Source organism: Rhipicephalus sanguineus, chromosome 10, assembly GCF_013339695.2.
Source record: "Rhipicephalus sanguineus isolate Rsan-2018 chromosome 10, BIME_Rsan_1.4, whole genome shotgun sequence".
NCBI classification, from domain to species: Eukaryota; Metazoa; Arthropoda; class Arachnida; order Ixodida; family Ixodidae; genus Rhipicephalus; species Rhipicephalus sanguineus.
The window spans coordinates 129,898,427-129,914,003 of NC_051185.1; the positions used below are offsets into that span (position 1 = coordinate 129,898,427).

The 15,577-nt window shown below is 46.4% G+C and overlaps 1 long non-coding RNA gene across 1 annotated transcript; it reads left to right on the plus strand.

The window, feature by feature from the left end:
* Nucleotides 1-14,696: 14,696 nt before the first annotated feature.
* On the plus strand, nucleotides 14,697-15,336 carry LOC125760014 (uncharacterized). The gene is made up of 2 exons (XR_007417678.1): nucleotides 14,697-15,029; nucleotides 15,301-15,336. It is a non-coding gene; the product is annotated as an uncharacterized LOC125760014 (long non-coding RNA).
* The last annotated feature ends 241 nt before the right edge of the window (nucleotides 15,337-15,577 follow it).

Below are 15,577 nucleotides of genomic sequence, written 5' to 3' on the forward strand. Positions count from 1 at the left end.
CGCATTCGCTCGTCGCTGTCGCCCGAAAATCGCGTGCATGCGGTTGGGGCTTTACTGGCATTACGATACCGGCATTTTTGTTGACAGCAGTAAAGTGTTCTAGAAAGGGGTAGTGGGCTGACTGGAGGCCGTGCACTGACGCACTTTATGTCTCACCTGGTAGATGGCGCCACCACCACCTGCAATGTAAGCGACGCGTTGCTGCCCTCAGCGCGAAGGTTAGTTTGCCAGCGCTTCAAGCACAAACTACTCTTGTGCAACCCCTGTACATAGCCATTTTCGTTGCTTTTTTTTTCTTTTGCGTGAGCATATTCTTGCTTTGGCCGTTGTTCTGGCGCATGAAGTATCACTAAACATGAGCGCGTCATCAGCGGGCGCCGGATGCAATATATGCTGTAAACCGCCAGTTTTGTATTGCAGTAGCGAGCTCTCGCTTAAAAAAAAAAGATCTCGCAGTTTTATTGCGTTGAGATAGTTATTTAATTTATGGGGTTTTACGTGCCAGATCCACTGTCTGATTATGAAGCACGCCGTAGTGGAGGACTGCGGAAATTTCGACCACCTGGGGTTCTTTAACGTGCACTGACATCGATTGCCTTTAGATAAAAGAGACTAATACTTTCATGCTAGCGTTTGTACTCGGTAGTCTCTTTAGTGAGGTCATACTCTCACTAAATAAAACAATATTACTACAAACTTAAGCACCTTACGCGCTCTCAGTTGATATAGTCTCCTGAAAAGTGCAAGAAAATGTGTGGGAGTGCACAGCAGGAAAGACCTATCCTAATCATGCCCAAAAAATAAAAGACCGAAAGTAAGGGTAGACCATGCAATCAGATTTTGCTTCTTGAAGACCCCTCACATGCTTGAAATTATATTTGTGTAAGAAATTGCGTGCAAACACCGCTATCAGTTGAGTGCAAAATTCAGTTACAATTCTGCTGACACTATAATATGCCTCAAAGGTTCATATGCACTCTTTTCTACAGAACTATTTGTCCGCACTCCTGTATTTAGAAAAATGAATTTGTAATGAAGGTGTTGAAAAATGTAGACAACAATCGTTCGCGGAAATAAGTGAAAAGTTTATTTGGTGGGGCAGCACAATGACCTTATATACTCCACAAAAGCCATGCGTATCAATCACTTTCATTTTTTTTTTTCAAAGTGAAAACAGATGGAAAAAAGCTGAAATAGCTTGAAGAGGGCCTTGCCACATTTTGTACTTATCAGCGTGTGCGGCAAAAAGCATGTCTCCTAAAACAGCCCAATAGACGCTAGAAAAATACCAACAAAGAGACGCTAAATATTTTCAATAGCATACTTAGCATAGCGTAAATTTAAAAAGTTCACAAAAGCACATGAATACTCAACACATATTGTTCACACAATAAGTGAAGACACTGAATCAGAAGAAATACTTTAAAAATGACAAATAATAGACACATTTCCATTCAAACACATGCATTTTTATACAGATCTACTGACGTTCTGGTAGATCATATTAATCGCACTGTTGATGGTACGCCAAGGACCAAAGCCACCATTCGCAATTGAATTAAGGGTTTATTGCTATAGTATGCATGGCGAGTGGCGATTAACATACTATCTTGCTTGTTTTTCAAATCTGGCATTTTCTTGTATTTGGGTCAGTGAAACAGAAAAAGAATATTCAGAGAAGATTCATACTTCAAGTTGAACCTACACTTGTAAAATCTAAACGCAGGAACAATAATAAAATTTAAAAAATCTTCTATAGCAAGGAAAAAAAATTTAAGTGCAGCGGCTTATCTTGAAGTGCTTTGCTTTTTGGCGTTTGCCTGCTCTGTCTGTGTTTAGCCCCTTAATGTAAAATGAAGTCGCGTAACAACATAGAATTGGATTATTTTTTGAGAAGCATTGAGGCATGGCTTCGGCACCCAACCTCTTGCCAAAGCCTTGCTTTCACAATGGTCAGCACATCTAAAATGCTGTCTGCACGGAGTTCTTCACATGAAAAGCAGCCCGTGAACAAGCCTTGCTACCAATCTACATTATTCACAACTACAGGAACTGAAAAATGAAACGTATTGACGAAGCAATGCTCGGCCGAAAACCTGCAGCGACGACGAAACACAGCAGCAGCCCTACAGCAGCGGGGCGAAAGGCGCGAAGGCTCCCATGGATGGATGGATGCTATGAGCGTCCCCTTTATAACGGGGCGGTGACATGTCTGCCACCAGGCTCGAAGGCGAAAAAAAAAGAGAAAGAAGAAAAAAAGCTTCCTTGTTTCATGTTGTCCTAATGCCTTATCTACATTGATTAAACCTATGTTATTATACCAAAAAATATAAATTCACGGTCCATCTCTCTGCCTCTTAAGGCAGAATGACCTTATTTTCCCCCATTATTTATTTTTGTACTTTATCTCTACTTTTCTGCCACCAATACTCTAACCGTCTCTTACTTATTTCTATCGCGGACGTGTTCAGCTTTCCATTGTTGTCCCTGAAACCCAAGGCTTCATGTAGACTCGTGCCCACACGTATACCTGGGTGAATATCGCCACATTCAATCAGTACATGTTCCATCGTTTCCTTAGTTCCCCCGCAGCATGTACAATGTTCTTCTTCGTTACTGAATCTCGCTTTATAACTACGCGTTCTAAGGCAGCCCGACCTTGCTTCAAACAGTAAAGCGCTTCCCCTTGAATTATCATAAAACCTTTCCCTCCTTATTTCGTTTTTTTCCTTTTCGGTAGTTACTCAGAGCCGGCTTCTTTTCCATCGCTGTCATCCAATAAGTCCTCTCCGCCTCTCTGACCTTCCGCTTAATGCTCCTTGTTGCCATATCGCCCGCACTGCCAGCCGTATATTTACTGGTGAGCCTCCTAGTTCTTTTTCTCCACTGCGTGTCAACGCTTTTCCTATACAAATACCTGAAAACCTTCTCTGCCCATCTACTCTCCTTCATTTTCCTCAGCCTCTCTTCGAATCTCATTTTGCTCTGCGCTTCCCTCACTTCAAAGCCTGTCCATCCCATATCACCCTTTACCGCCTCATTTGTCGTCTTCCCGTGAGCGCCCAACGCGAGGCGGCCCACCGTCCTTTGATTTACATCCATTCCTGATTGCACCTCTGACTTCATGCACACCACTGAGTTCCCAAATGTAAGCCCCGGAACCATCACACCCTTCCACAGCCCTCGAAGCACCTCGTACCTATTGTATCCCCATAAAGCTCTCTGCTTCATAATTGCAGCATTCCTCTTTCCCTTTGCTACCGATGTTTTCTCTTGTACCTCCATATATCTATCCCCCTCATTTACCCATACTCCGAGGTACTTGTACTCGCTTACCCTCGGTATTTTTTGGCCCTGTATTAAGACCGTATGGTCTCCGTGATCATTGAATACCATCAATCCACATTTTGTTGCACTAAATCCTAATGTTACTAACAGCGCAAAAAAGGACGAAGGACAAGGAAGAAACACAGACAAGCGCTGTTGTTTCTTCCTTGTCCTTCGTCCTTTTTTGCGCTGTTAGTAACATTATGGATCACCAACTTGCCCAACGAATCGCTCACTAAATCCTAGTCCTAGAGCCTCACACTCCCTTCCGCATATATCTGCCAGTCGCTGTATATCATCCTGACTGTCCGCAAATAAGACAATATCATCAGCATAAAATAGACCTGGAAGTTTCTGCTCAACCATCGCTCCGACCTGTTTGTGTGACAAATTAAATCCAATGTTGCTACCTTCTAGCGCTTTTTCCATCCTCGCCATGTACAGCATGAATAACAGCGGGGACAAAGGGCATCCCTGTCTCAGCCCCTTGCTAATTTCAACGCTGTCCTTGCTACTTATTCCTTCCCATTCTATACAAACTGTATTTTCTCGGTATATTTCCCTCAAAAGCTGTACACAGTCGTCACCTATGCCCACTTCCTTCAATATATCCCACAAAATTTCCTGATTAACGTTGTCATACGCCCCGGTGATATCTAGATAAGCTACGTATAAGGGCCTGTTTTCTATTTTAGATATTTCTATACACTGGGTAAGAACAAACAGATTATCGTCTAACCGCCTGTCGATTCGAAATCCATTCTGAAGTTCTCCCAAAATATCATTTTGTTCTACCCACGCTTCTATTTTTAATTTTACTGCCTGCATCGCCAACCTGTATAGCACCGATGTAATTGTTAGCGGTCTATACGAGCGAATGTTATCCCTTTCTCCCTTGCCTTTATAGATTAAGTTCATTCTACTTTTTCGCCAACTGTCTGGTATTTCCCTCTCCTGTAAGCACTTTTCTACGGCTTTCAGCAGTGCTTCTTTAGTTTTATGTCCGAGTTCGTTAATGAGGCTGACGGGAACCCCATCTAAGCCCGGAGTAGTGCGCTTAGGAATTTTTCCTTCGGCCTTCTTCCAATTGAAATTCTCTAGTACTACATCTTCGTCGGTTGCACCCCTTTGCGTACTTTTACTCACCGGGGGAATCCCCTGGGGGAGCTTTTTAAACGAATCGGCTGTTATCTTTCGGATGTAACCTAGCGCTTCATATCCTTCCAATTTATTTCCTCCTTCATCTACCATATGTTGTTGCATTGTGACAGACTTCCTACCCAGCGCTTTTAGGTGGCTCCAAAATATCCTAGGCGCGGCCTTCTTCTTTTCGCGAATCTCTGTCATCCAGCGTTCACTTTCACCTTTAATTTTTGCCTCGACTAATTTCTGCACAATGGATTTTTGCTCTAAATATATTTCCCATATTTGGTTGACTTCGTCCTGTGGCCGCTTCTCCTTTTTTGCCTGTCTGTGCTCCCGTGATGCCTGACGTCGCATCTCGATCGCTTCCCGGATTTCTTTGTTCCACCAACTTTTTGGCTTTTTCTTTCCTTTCCAACAAATAGTTTTCTTCTCTATTTCCATTTCTTTCGTGATTACATGTAGCAGCTCACTATACTTCCAGTCTTTGCCTGGTAGTTCGTCTACTTTTTCCTCAACTCTTGCGGCTATATTTGTTATTTGTTTGTCATTTAGATACGAGCTGCCAAACTTTGATTCTATGTTCTTATTTTCAGTTTTATATCCCATTTGTAATATTATGCGTTTATGATCACTACCCAAGCTGTTAATGCCTTCTTCGTCTATTCTCATCTCTCTAAGTTTGTCATATATTCCTTCTGTCATGAGACAGTAATCAATGCTCGATTGCCTGTTTCTGACTTCCCACGTGATCTGCCCCTCACACTTAGGCCCCACGTTAACTATCTCAAGACTATGTTGCTCGCAGAGATCCAGCAATAACTTGCCATTGGTGTCTGAATAGCCGTCAAGGTCATGAATGTGAGCGTTCATGTCCCCTAGAAGGATTATCTCGGCATCATGACCAAATTCTTTAATATCGGTGCTTATGCATTTCACTATCTCCAGATTCTTTCTCTGCAGTTATTCCCTGTCCACAAGTAAGCTACACCTAGCCACGTTTTCTTTCCACCTACTGTGCCCGAAACCCATATGTGCTCTGAACACGTTTGTTTCACTCTCTCCCATTTTGTTCTGCTATGAATTAGCATTCCAACCCCCCCACCTCTCCTTTCTGATGTGATCCTGTTACATCCTTCCCAAACATAATTTTCAATATGTGGCGGCTCTTCCAAGTCTCTAAGGTGTGTTTCTGTAACCGCATAAACACCTATCTGTTCCTTGTTTAACTGTCCCTCAATCTCTAACCATTTTGTCTTTTTTCTGCCACCCTGCATGTTAATGTAACTAATTGCAACACGCGCCTTCTCCCTTCTTTTACTTTTTCTCTGTTTTTTTCGCTATACTACCTGTCAAAGAGTCCCCCTGGTTGTTTTCCTCATTACAAGCTACCATGGGCACCGAAGGGCCCGCGTGCCCCCCAAAAAAGCTACTGCGCGTCCTGCAAGACGCCAACCCACCTCATGGCCAAGCCTCCTATCGAAGTGTATTCCGTCTCTTCGAAAACCACCCCACCTGTGCACCTCTCTGTTTATTTCCACTACCTCGATGCCTTTCTCTCTACTCATCTGCCATATCTCTTTGTTTGCGTCGACAACCGCTCTTTGCAGGTTGCCGTCACGCACCGGTACCTCCGGTATTGTGCATACCACTATCTGCACCTGAGGGGAAATGGCGCGCATGTCATCGACCCCTTTCGCCAATGTGGTCGCTAGTTCGGCTGATTCGTTACTCAAGACGTCGTTTAGACCTCCCGCGATTATCACGAGGTTACGTCCATTAGACTTAGTTGCGAGTTTTGCGTTAGCTTGTCTCATCACTGATCCCAGCCTATGGCCCGGGAACTTCCCTATTAAAACTCGTTTGTCGCCTCTCACCCTTTCCTTGACTGCTTCTGCGCATGTAGCTAAATTCGAGTCCCCGGCGATTATCACGTGATCCGACTTTTCTGCTGGACTTTCCCGCACCTGGCCACTGCACCTGTTACTAGCGCGTGCTACTGCTGTTGTTTTGTCCCCTCCCGTTCCCAAGACTACTTCGCGGAAGGTGGGTCCTGTGACCCTTGCACCTGTCTTTTCCAAACCTGTTTCCCCCTTCGCGCCTACCACTGTGAGGGTCGATGCCCCATTGTTCCCGCTGTCGCTTGCTTCCTTGTTCCCCGTGGCTACCTTTGCTGGCATGGCTACCTTTGCTAATCCCTCCTCGGCTGACTTAAGCCTTTCCGCCATAGCCATCGTTTTTTCCCGCTCTGTCGCTACCGCTTTCTCCAGCTCGGAGATTCTCACCATGAGCTCATTCTGGGCAGCCATCATTATTTCCATCTTCGCCTCTAACTCGCATTGCTTACACTTGGCGTCAGCTCTCTCTGTCGTCTCATCCTCACAAACCTCTATTTTCCGCCCCATTCCGCATCCTGAACACTTTACGGTCTTTTTGACCATGGCTATAGATCGTTCACGCGGCGTATTAGATACACTTAAAGCTGACGATGGTAGCGCCGCCACGCGGGCACTCAGGAAAACGAAAACTCGTTTACATTTTTTGCGCCGCGGCAACGTACCCTCTACCCGGAGAGTGGGCTCACTACCCAATATTCTAGAACACTGTAACAGCAGCCAACGTTTTCAGCAGGGCAGTGTCTCCTTCCACCGGGTGGAAGGAGACGTTAGGTGGGCAAAGCGTTCGGTTCACCCATATAGCCGCTTAAAACCGGCTTGACTTGGCTTGAAGTGTATAAGTAGGTGGCGGCAGAGTAGCGTTCAGGCCCGTTTGTGTGGCTTGCGTGGTGAGTGTTGGCAGAGGAGGCGCACTACTGTACTGATGTTGATATTGAGCGTGAACTGTGTGCATTAACGAGAACTGTGTGTGTTGTAGAAGTCGTAGCAAATCGTTGCCGCTTTTGTTGCGATGTCCTCCGGTTCAGTGGACCACTGCCAAATCTATAAGCAATGATAACGAGCTGTACGAGCATGAGATAAAGGCCATGTGTTACGTGATTTGTGAAATGTGTCTGTTTGACGCACAGCTTGTACTGTGGCGTACGTGTATGTGTGGTAAGTGCGTGCTCTGCGTGGCCCGTTTGTGTGGCTTGCGTGGTGGGTGCTGGCAGGGGAGGCACGGCACTACGCACTACTGTACTGGTGTTGATATTGAGCGTGAACTGTGCGCATTAACGAGAACCACCTCTGACCGTAGGGACGTGATCGCGTTGTGTATGTTGTAGAAGTCGTAGCAAGTCGTTGCCGCTTTCGTTCCTGCGATGTCCCCCTTGTTCAGTGGACCATTGCCAAATCTATCAGATATGATAACGAGCTGTACGAGTATGAGATAAAGGCCATGAGTTACGTGATTTGTGAATGTCTGTCTGACTCACAGCTTGTACTGTGGCGTACGTGTATGTGTGGTAAGTGCGTGCTTTGCGTGGATCGATCGCTTACAGTTGGAAAGTCATTTGGGCGAAGTGTACTTGAACCATCACTTTTATTTAACGGTGCGGCTAGGGTTACGTCCAGACGTAACTGTAGCCGTCGCAATCGTTACGCCCAGACCAGGGGCGTAGCCAGAAATTTTTTCGGGGGGGGGGGGGGTTCAACCATACTTTATGTATGTTCGTGCGTGCGTTTGTATGTGTGCGTGTATATATACGCATGCAAAATTGAAAAATTTCGGGGGGGTTTGAACCCCCCCCCCCCCTTGGCTACGCCCCTGGCCCAGACGTAACTGTCCACGGGCTCCACGGTGCAATTCTGCCTCCGTGGTTACGCGTCCTATGCGCAGACTAAAACAACACCTTGCTGTTTGCAATCTACTGTCCCTGAGAATATTTGACGTAAGTTAGGGGTGGTCACCTTGTGGTCGGTGTGAAAGGTTAGACGTTTACACCTATCCACTGTAACTGTAACGTTCAGCACGGCCTCTCGCTGAATTAAGCGGCCATACATTCAGTATCTATCACTGTCGTATCACCGATTTACCAGCATCACTTATGTATTGAGACGTGCGTGGTTTGTTTTGCCGGACTGTTTCGCGTATCAGCAGCTCTGTTGTCGAGACAGACCAGCTGACGCACTTTAGGAAGACGTTAATTTCGGCCTCCGCCAGAGCCACGCTGCCTTCAGCCATCGTCTCGGGTGCTGCCTTTTCCTTAGCTTCGTTGAGGCGGTCAGCCTCAGTTTGGGGCAATCACGGTTAGTGAAATAAAAGTGAAATAACTGCAGGTCTCCATCGAACTTGATGTAAGTACTATTTGCGTGCCCGTGTTGATGTATCACACGTCCACTAGGGTTACGTCCATACAATAGCAATCGGTACAGCTGCCCCGCGTGTGTACACATAAATGTCGTCTTTAGAAAACCTCCTTCCGTCCAGTTATGTTGGTGCAGCCTTACTAGGCCTACTCGCAACACATTGATGTGAGGTTGGGCTCACCGTCGCGGCGTTAGCAGTGTAGTATGGATGGGCGGTCGGCGCAGGGGCGGATCCATGTGGCAACTTTGGGGGGGGCGGTTCCTTCATCTGACCGGGGGGGGGGGGGGGGGTAGGGTAGGGATGAGGAGAGACAGGCACTGCAGGCAGGCGGGGGGGAGGGCTGACACATGTTTTGGGGGGGGGGGGGCGATCGCCCCTACCGCCCCCCCTCTGGATGCGCCACTGGGTCGGCGGCACATATCCAATTAAGTGTTGCACATATCCAAGAAAGCGCGTTGAGTACAGCCCAATGGTGGTATATACGCCCTCCATTGCCACATTAATGCACGAAGCCGTCCTAACGTTCCTATTACGTGTGTGAGAAGTGCAATCCGCCAATCAATGGGGTACTGGCCTTCGGCGACAGTCGTGTTTTCCACTGTGCTCGATGGTTTTTTTTTTTCTTGCTTTATTTGTACGTGCTTATATAGGTTGTGTTCTGCCCATACTACAATATAAATGGTGTTGTGCGACTGAACCAATATACTTCTTGCTGTAGCGGCTACAAAAAAAAAAAAAAGCCTGTATTTCTGTGTAATTATTAGTTGAAGTGGAACTCTGTGCACTCTGCTTTTCTGTTTGCATGAATCCGTGTACCTCTCTAGAAGTGCGTGACTTGAGGTCTTTTTTACTGCTAACCGGCCTTTGCAGACTATAGTTCATGCTTGGTATCACAAGGATTTCTAAATCGCCAACACTTCACGAGATTGCGAACAGTCATTTACGAAAAGTCCTTAAAACACAGTTCTCTCCCGACTGATTGGAAAATGGCATTGGTTTCACGCAACGTTATCAATAACTTCCGCCCCATTTCACTCACTTCTGTGTGCTGCAAAATTCTTGAACACGTTTTATATACCGCCATTGTTAAGCATATAGATAGTAATCCTTTATTGAACTCAAACCAGCACGGATTTTGACATGAACTATCGTGCGTCGCACAATTCTGGTAGAGTTCACACATGTTTTAGCAGCAGCACTGGACGATAACTCTTCGGTTGATTGTATTTTCCTCGACTTTCAGAAAGCGTTTGACACCGTTTCGCACTACTTATTACTGCAAAAACTGTCCAGCTTTGACATTAATCCCCAAGTTATTGCATGGGTTGCTGAATATTTACGTGAGAGGCTACAATGCGTAGTTGAAACGGCGAACAGTCTGCAATATACGTCAGGGGTGCCTCAGGGATCGGTTCTGGGACCCCTTCTTTTCTTACTTTATATCAATGAGATTAACGAAAACGTACAATATCTTATTAGGCTATTTGCAGACGACTGCATATTATACCGCAAAATTACCTCTGAAACCGACTGATCAGTGATCCAAAACGACTTATGTGCGATAAACGCATGGTGTGAGCGATGGGAAATGAAACTGAAGCTTAAAAAACGGTGTGCATGAAGTTCACCAGAAAAAAGAAAGTCCAGGTGAATTCGAATACACTATAAACTGCTCACCGGTAAAAATGGTGTGCGAATACAAATACCTAGGCGTTTACTTTTGCCCCTCTTTATCATGGAGTCCGCATGTGGATTATACTGTAGGTAAAGCTTGTCGGAGTTTGGGATTTTTGCGACGAAATACACGTGCATTTCCACAGCAAACCCAGGAGTTATTATATAAAACATACGTAAGATCACTGCTGGAATACGCGTGCTGCGTGTGGGACCCTTCAACAGCATCAAACAAAGAAAGATTAGAAAAAGTTCAGTCCATGGCGGCAAGATATGTGCTTAATATACCCATGTATGACAGACAGTTTAGTGCAACGGAATCTAAGGCGATATTAAAATGGAAGTCTCTGCAGCATGCGAAGAGCGTCATTTCGACTGAAGCTATTACACAGCATATATTATTTTCATACTCGAATTCCCCGTGACGTATACATTAACCGGCCTCACTACACATCAGCACGCAAAGATCACGAACACAAGATAAGAGAATATAAATGCAATACATCGTCCTTCAGCAACTCTTTTTTCCCAGAACTATCAGTCAGTGGAATCGATTTCCTTCCACAATTGTAGGAATTTCGTCTAATGACGCATTCTTTTCTGCAATAAAAATGATTGAATCTTTTGACCACTGAGCCTTAAAAGAAATCATGCGTACGCCTGGTAATCACCATGATCTATACTGTATCCCATTTGTAAACTGTGTTGTTTTCTTTTAGTGCTTCCTTTGCATCTTGTGCTGTACTATATATTTACCACTGCCGCGCTTTGTTGTAATTACTGTTCGCATTGCCATTAACTATTATCACTGTGCTTTCTGTTTATTTTAGATTGTTTTCCCAATGTATACGACATTTTTGATGCTATAGCTGTGTTCGACGCAGCTGTGTACGTTTGTGTCGGCGTAGAATAATCTACATTTTCATTTGCACCTGCAACTTTCATGTTTGTCCTTCTGTACACCCCCTCCCCCCCCACTGTAATGCCTGTATGGGCGCTATGGGTATTAAATAAATAAGATAAAATAATAATTGTGTCTCAAAAATTCTGCATTCACACCTCCATACCGACACGTGCATGCACTCACTTAATAAAAATATAAAACAGCGCTTTTTTAAACACAAGACGAAGGAAAGAAGAGACGTATGTGTCCCTCCATTCCTTCGTCTTGTGTTTAAAAAAGCGCTGCTTTATATTTTTACCATGGAACCTCACCAACTCGCCCAATTTGCGTGTCTTCCTCACTTATTAGTCTGCATACAAGCCTTGGAAATTGAAATGCTTGTTTATATCGTGCAGATATACGTACAAGCATTTGATGCTGTGCTAACACAACGGAATAGGCTGCCCTCTGAGGACGCGCGCAGGACGTTCGCACACTAGCGAACACGGTGTGGCTAGCAGACGACGCATGGAGCCATAATCAGCTGCTAAAGTTACGTCCACCGTGTGATTCACAATGCGCACTTAAGTTTAATAATTATCTTGCCAGTCTCAGTGGTTGGCTCGTGTCACTGGGACGCTGTCGCTTCGCGGTGCGCCGTCGTCGCTCCACTGTTTTGCTCGAGTGGCTCGTGTCACTACAGCAAGAGTACGGAGCGCCAACGACGTGGGCTGGGGCGTCCACCGCTGCCACCAAGGCGATTTCCTTAAACAAAAAATATTACGGCGCCCGTGGAGCACTTAATAAAAAAAAAGAGAGAAGGACAACAGCGAGGTTCGAACCAATTCCTCGCAGATCTGAGTACGACACGTACTAGCCCGCTGCGCCACTATAGAGCCGATTGGTTCTTTTTTTTTTTTCTTTATTGCGAGCCGATCGGTTCGGCGCGTCTAATCTCACGCTGGACGTAACTTTAAGACTTGTTATTCTTACGTCCAGACGTAACTGCAACGGCTCCTATAGTTACGTCTAGACGTAACGCTAGACACTCCGTTCTTCCTCTCCATCAAGAACCAATTATTACAGACATTCACAAATCGCATAACACATGGCCTTTATCTCACGCTCGTTATCGTTGCTTATAGATTTGGCGGCGGTCCACTGAACACGGGGACATCGCAGAAACAAAAGCGGCAACGACTTGCACATGAATAACTTTCTGCAACGCTCTACACAACGCGACCACGTCCCCACGGTTACACCACGGCCAGAGGCGGTTCGCGCGCACACAGTTCACGCTCAAAACCAACACCAGTAGTGCCTTCTCTGCCAACACCCACCACACCACGCAGAAATAAACGGCGGCCTGAACGCTACTCTGCCGCCACCTACTTATACACTTCAAGCCAAGTCAAGCCGGTTTTAAGCGGCTATATGGGTGAACCGAACTACTGTGAACCGAACGCTTTACTAGAGTCACTCTAGCTTTACCCCACCTACCGTCTCCTGCCACCCGCGCGCACGAGACGCGGCTAGGGTGGCTAGAAGGGGAGGTGTGCTGAGCGCGGCGGCCAGCCATAGGAGAGGGTGGTCCTCTTTCGCGTGATCGCCGCTAGGGCACAACATAGCGCTACCGTCTGGGGCGCCGTCAGCGTTTCCGCGTGCCTGGCCGGTGGTTTGTAGTTGTGTATAGTTTGCTGCAAACTGTTGGCGTGTGCTGTTGATTCATGAGTGCTGTGTGCTGGCAGAGATGCCTTCTGTAGAAAGAAAAAAACAGGACGCCGACCAAGAAGGTGTTAAAAATATAATAAAAGACGTTTCGGCTTCCACACGGAAGCCTTGTTCCTGTGTGAAAGCCGAAACAGCCGAAACGTCTTTTATTATATTTTTGACACCTTCTTGGTCGGCGTCCTGTTTTTTTCTTTCTACAATGCCATTACATACCGACCAGACGAGATTTCGTCCAATTCTCGATTTCAAAGATGCCGTCTACCTCAAAGAAAAAATTTCAGCGTTGGTGCTTCGTGCCAGGGTACGATTCCGGTTACAGATTTTGTTTGGAAAAAGTGTCCCTTTTCCGTTCACCGACTTGCCAAGAACAGTTCTTGAAGTTGGCACGCACCATTCCGAGGGCTGACAAACAAAGAAATGAATGACAAAAAAGTCAAAAGAAAAAAAAAATCACCATCCCCCACTGAAGGGAACCATATGTGGGGATGCGACGGAGCGCATGGTAGACCTAAAGTTCCGTTCATCACGGGCATCTTGCCCGATGTTAACGCGTCCTTGCATGTGGAGCACACTATGAATTCACTGTAGGTGCTGTTGCAGATGAATACCCGATTGCCACGCAAAATACTTGGGTTTGATTCTTTCCATTCGTCGGGTCAACGCTGGCGGATTCTGATTGCAAATGTTTCGCGGCGTTTTCCACGTTACCTTGAATAGACACTCTGACCGGTGAGCTTTCCGTTGTGCTGAAGAAAATAGGTACCATGAAGATTGGTTGTCGGTCCCTTTAACGCTCGCGATTGCATTTAAATTACCAATGTCTGTTCTCGCCGCCGCTGGGTAGATATAAACTGTCAATCACCTGTGGCGCATACCCGTACACCGCGGGCCGTGGTAAACGAGTATGGTGCCACACGTGTCTGGAGGAAAGGGTTTGACGACACACTCGACGGGATGTCCACGTTATTCATATCATGGCCCGATAGTCATATTCGTCAAATCCTCTTACCCTCCCATGCCAATTTTGGTCTAATGAGGCGATCATGAGAGCACCCAGACATAGCGGGCGGGCGGGCGGCTCAAAGTGCCAGGTTCGCTAAGAAATGCTTCGCATTTCATAAAGCCTTGTGTGATGTGAGACAAGCCGCGGAAACGATCAAGTGCATTCTGTTGTACACAATAAAGTTTCTTTACCTAGTAACATGTTGTATTTATTTATTTGGTTTCTGAATTGAGCCTGAAAAGACTACCGAACCTTGTATTACCATGTATGCCAGGGTTTAATCCTGATTTGGTTGGCGTAAATCAAGTTATCTGCTTTCGCACGTAATGAGGCGCACGAATAAAATGATCAGAGCGCATTGGAGCATAATTATGCCCCGCCCTCCCAGTAGCAATGCTTCAATATGGCTTTCCAAGAGGCCTGCTTGCTTTCCGTCGGAACAAAACTCGGCTCTGTACCCCGTATTTCAAAACCGCATGATACCAGCAGCGCAATACAAGCTGTGCGCTGACTAAGGAACTCAGGTAAAGTTTTATATAATTTGGTAACGCATTTCCACTGAAGCGTTCTCCCTGCCGAGAACGGAGATCGGCCACGTTCGCTGACGGCGCCCCCGACGACAGCGCCGCCCCACGGCATTCACGCGAATGGCGGCCAACTTTTGCCGCCCGGTCATCACACCCAACACCTCCTAGACAGCTTTTCAGGCCTGCGCCCAGCGATCTGACGTCATTTCCGCCCGGCCGACACTCGGGGAAGCCGCAGCGGCGGCGAGCGCAGCGTGGGTCGGTTCAGTCACGTTTGTCGTTTGCCGCTGTTGTTTTGCGGCAATTTCATTTCCGTGCGTGATGTTCTAGTGATACGACAATGCCTAATAAGTGTTCTGTGCCGGGATGTACCGGAAACTACAGGACGGGAAAGAAGATACAAGTGTTTTCCTTCCCTAAAGACGGCGACGCTCTCAACAAATGGCTACGCGCCATTCCTAGGAAGGATTTCGTGCCCACGTCGTGCACTAAGGTAAGGATTTGTGATCTTCTTGTCCCAGATCCTCGTTGATTGTACAGGTAGAAGCAATGTTATATGAAATATGGGACCGTGTAGCCGCTGTTCCTTGCTAAGCGCTGACACAGAGTCGATGAGAATCGGCCACAAAATCACGTTCGTAGCAAGGATGGCCGGCGACTCTTTGTTCACACATAGTCGCCTGGGGGTCGTCCGTGGGAGCGCACTTAGTTCTTTTAAAAAGTGTCTTCTCAGATGTTCATGAAACGTTTGTTCGTTTGTGCAGGTGTGCGCGGATCATTTCGACGCTTCATGCATCGAGCGGACGACATCGTACACGGATCCAAGGACAGGAGAGTTATCGAAGTCGCACTGCCAGTACCGCGGTTACGTCCTGGATCTGTGCCAACGATATTTCCCGGCTGCCCGTCCTACCTTCAGTATCAGACCACAACACGATAGAAACACCTGATGCCAAGAGGAGCCGAAAAGAAGCTTCCCAACTCGCCCATGCTGTTGAAGAATCACTGGCGTCATACGAAGCGGAACAGGAAAGAGACCGT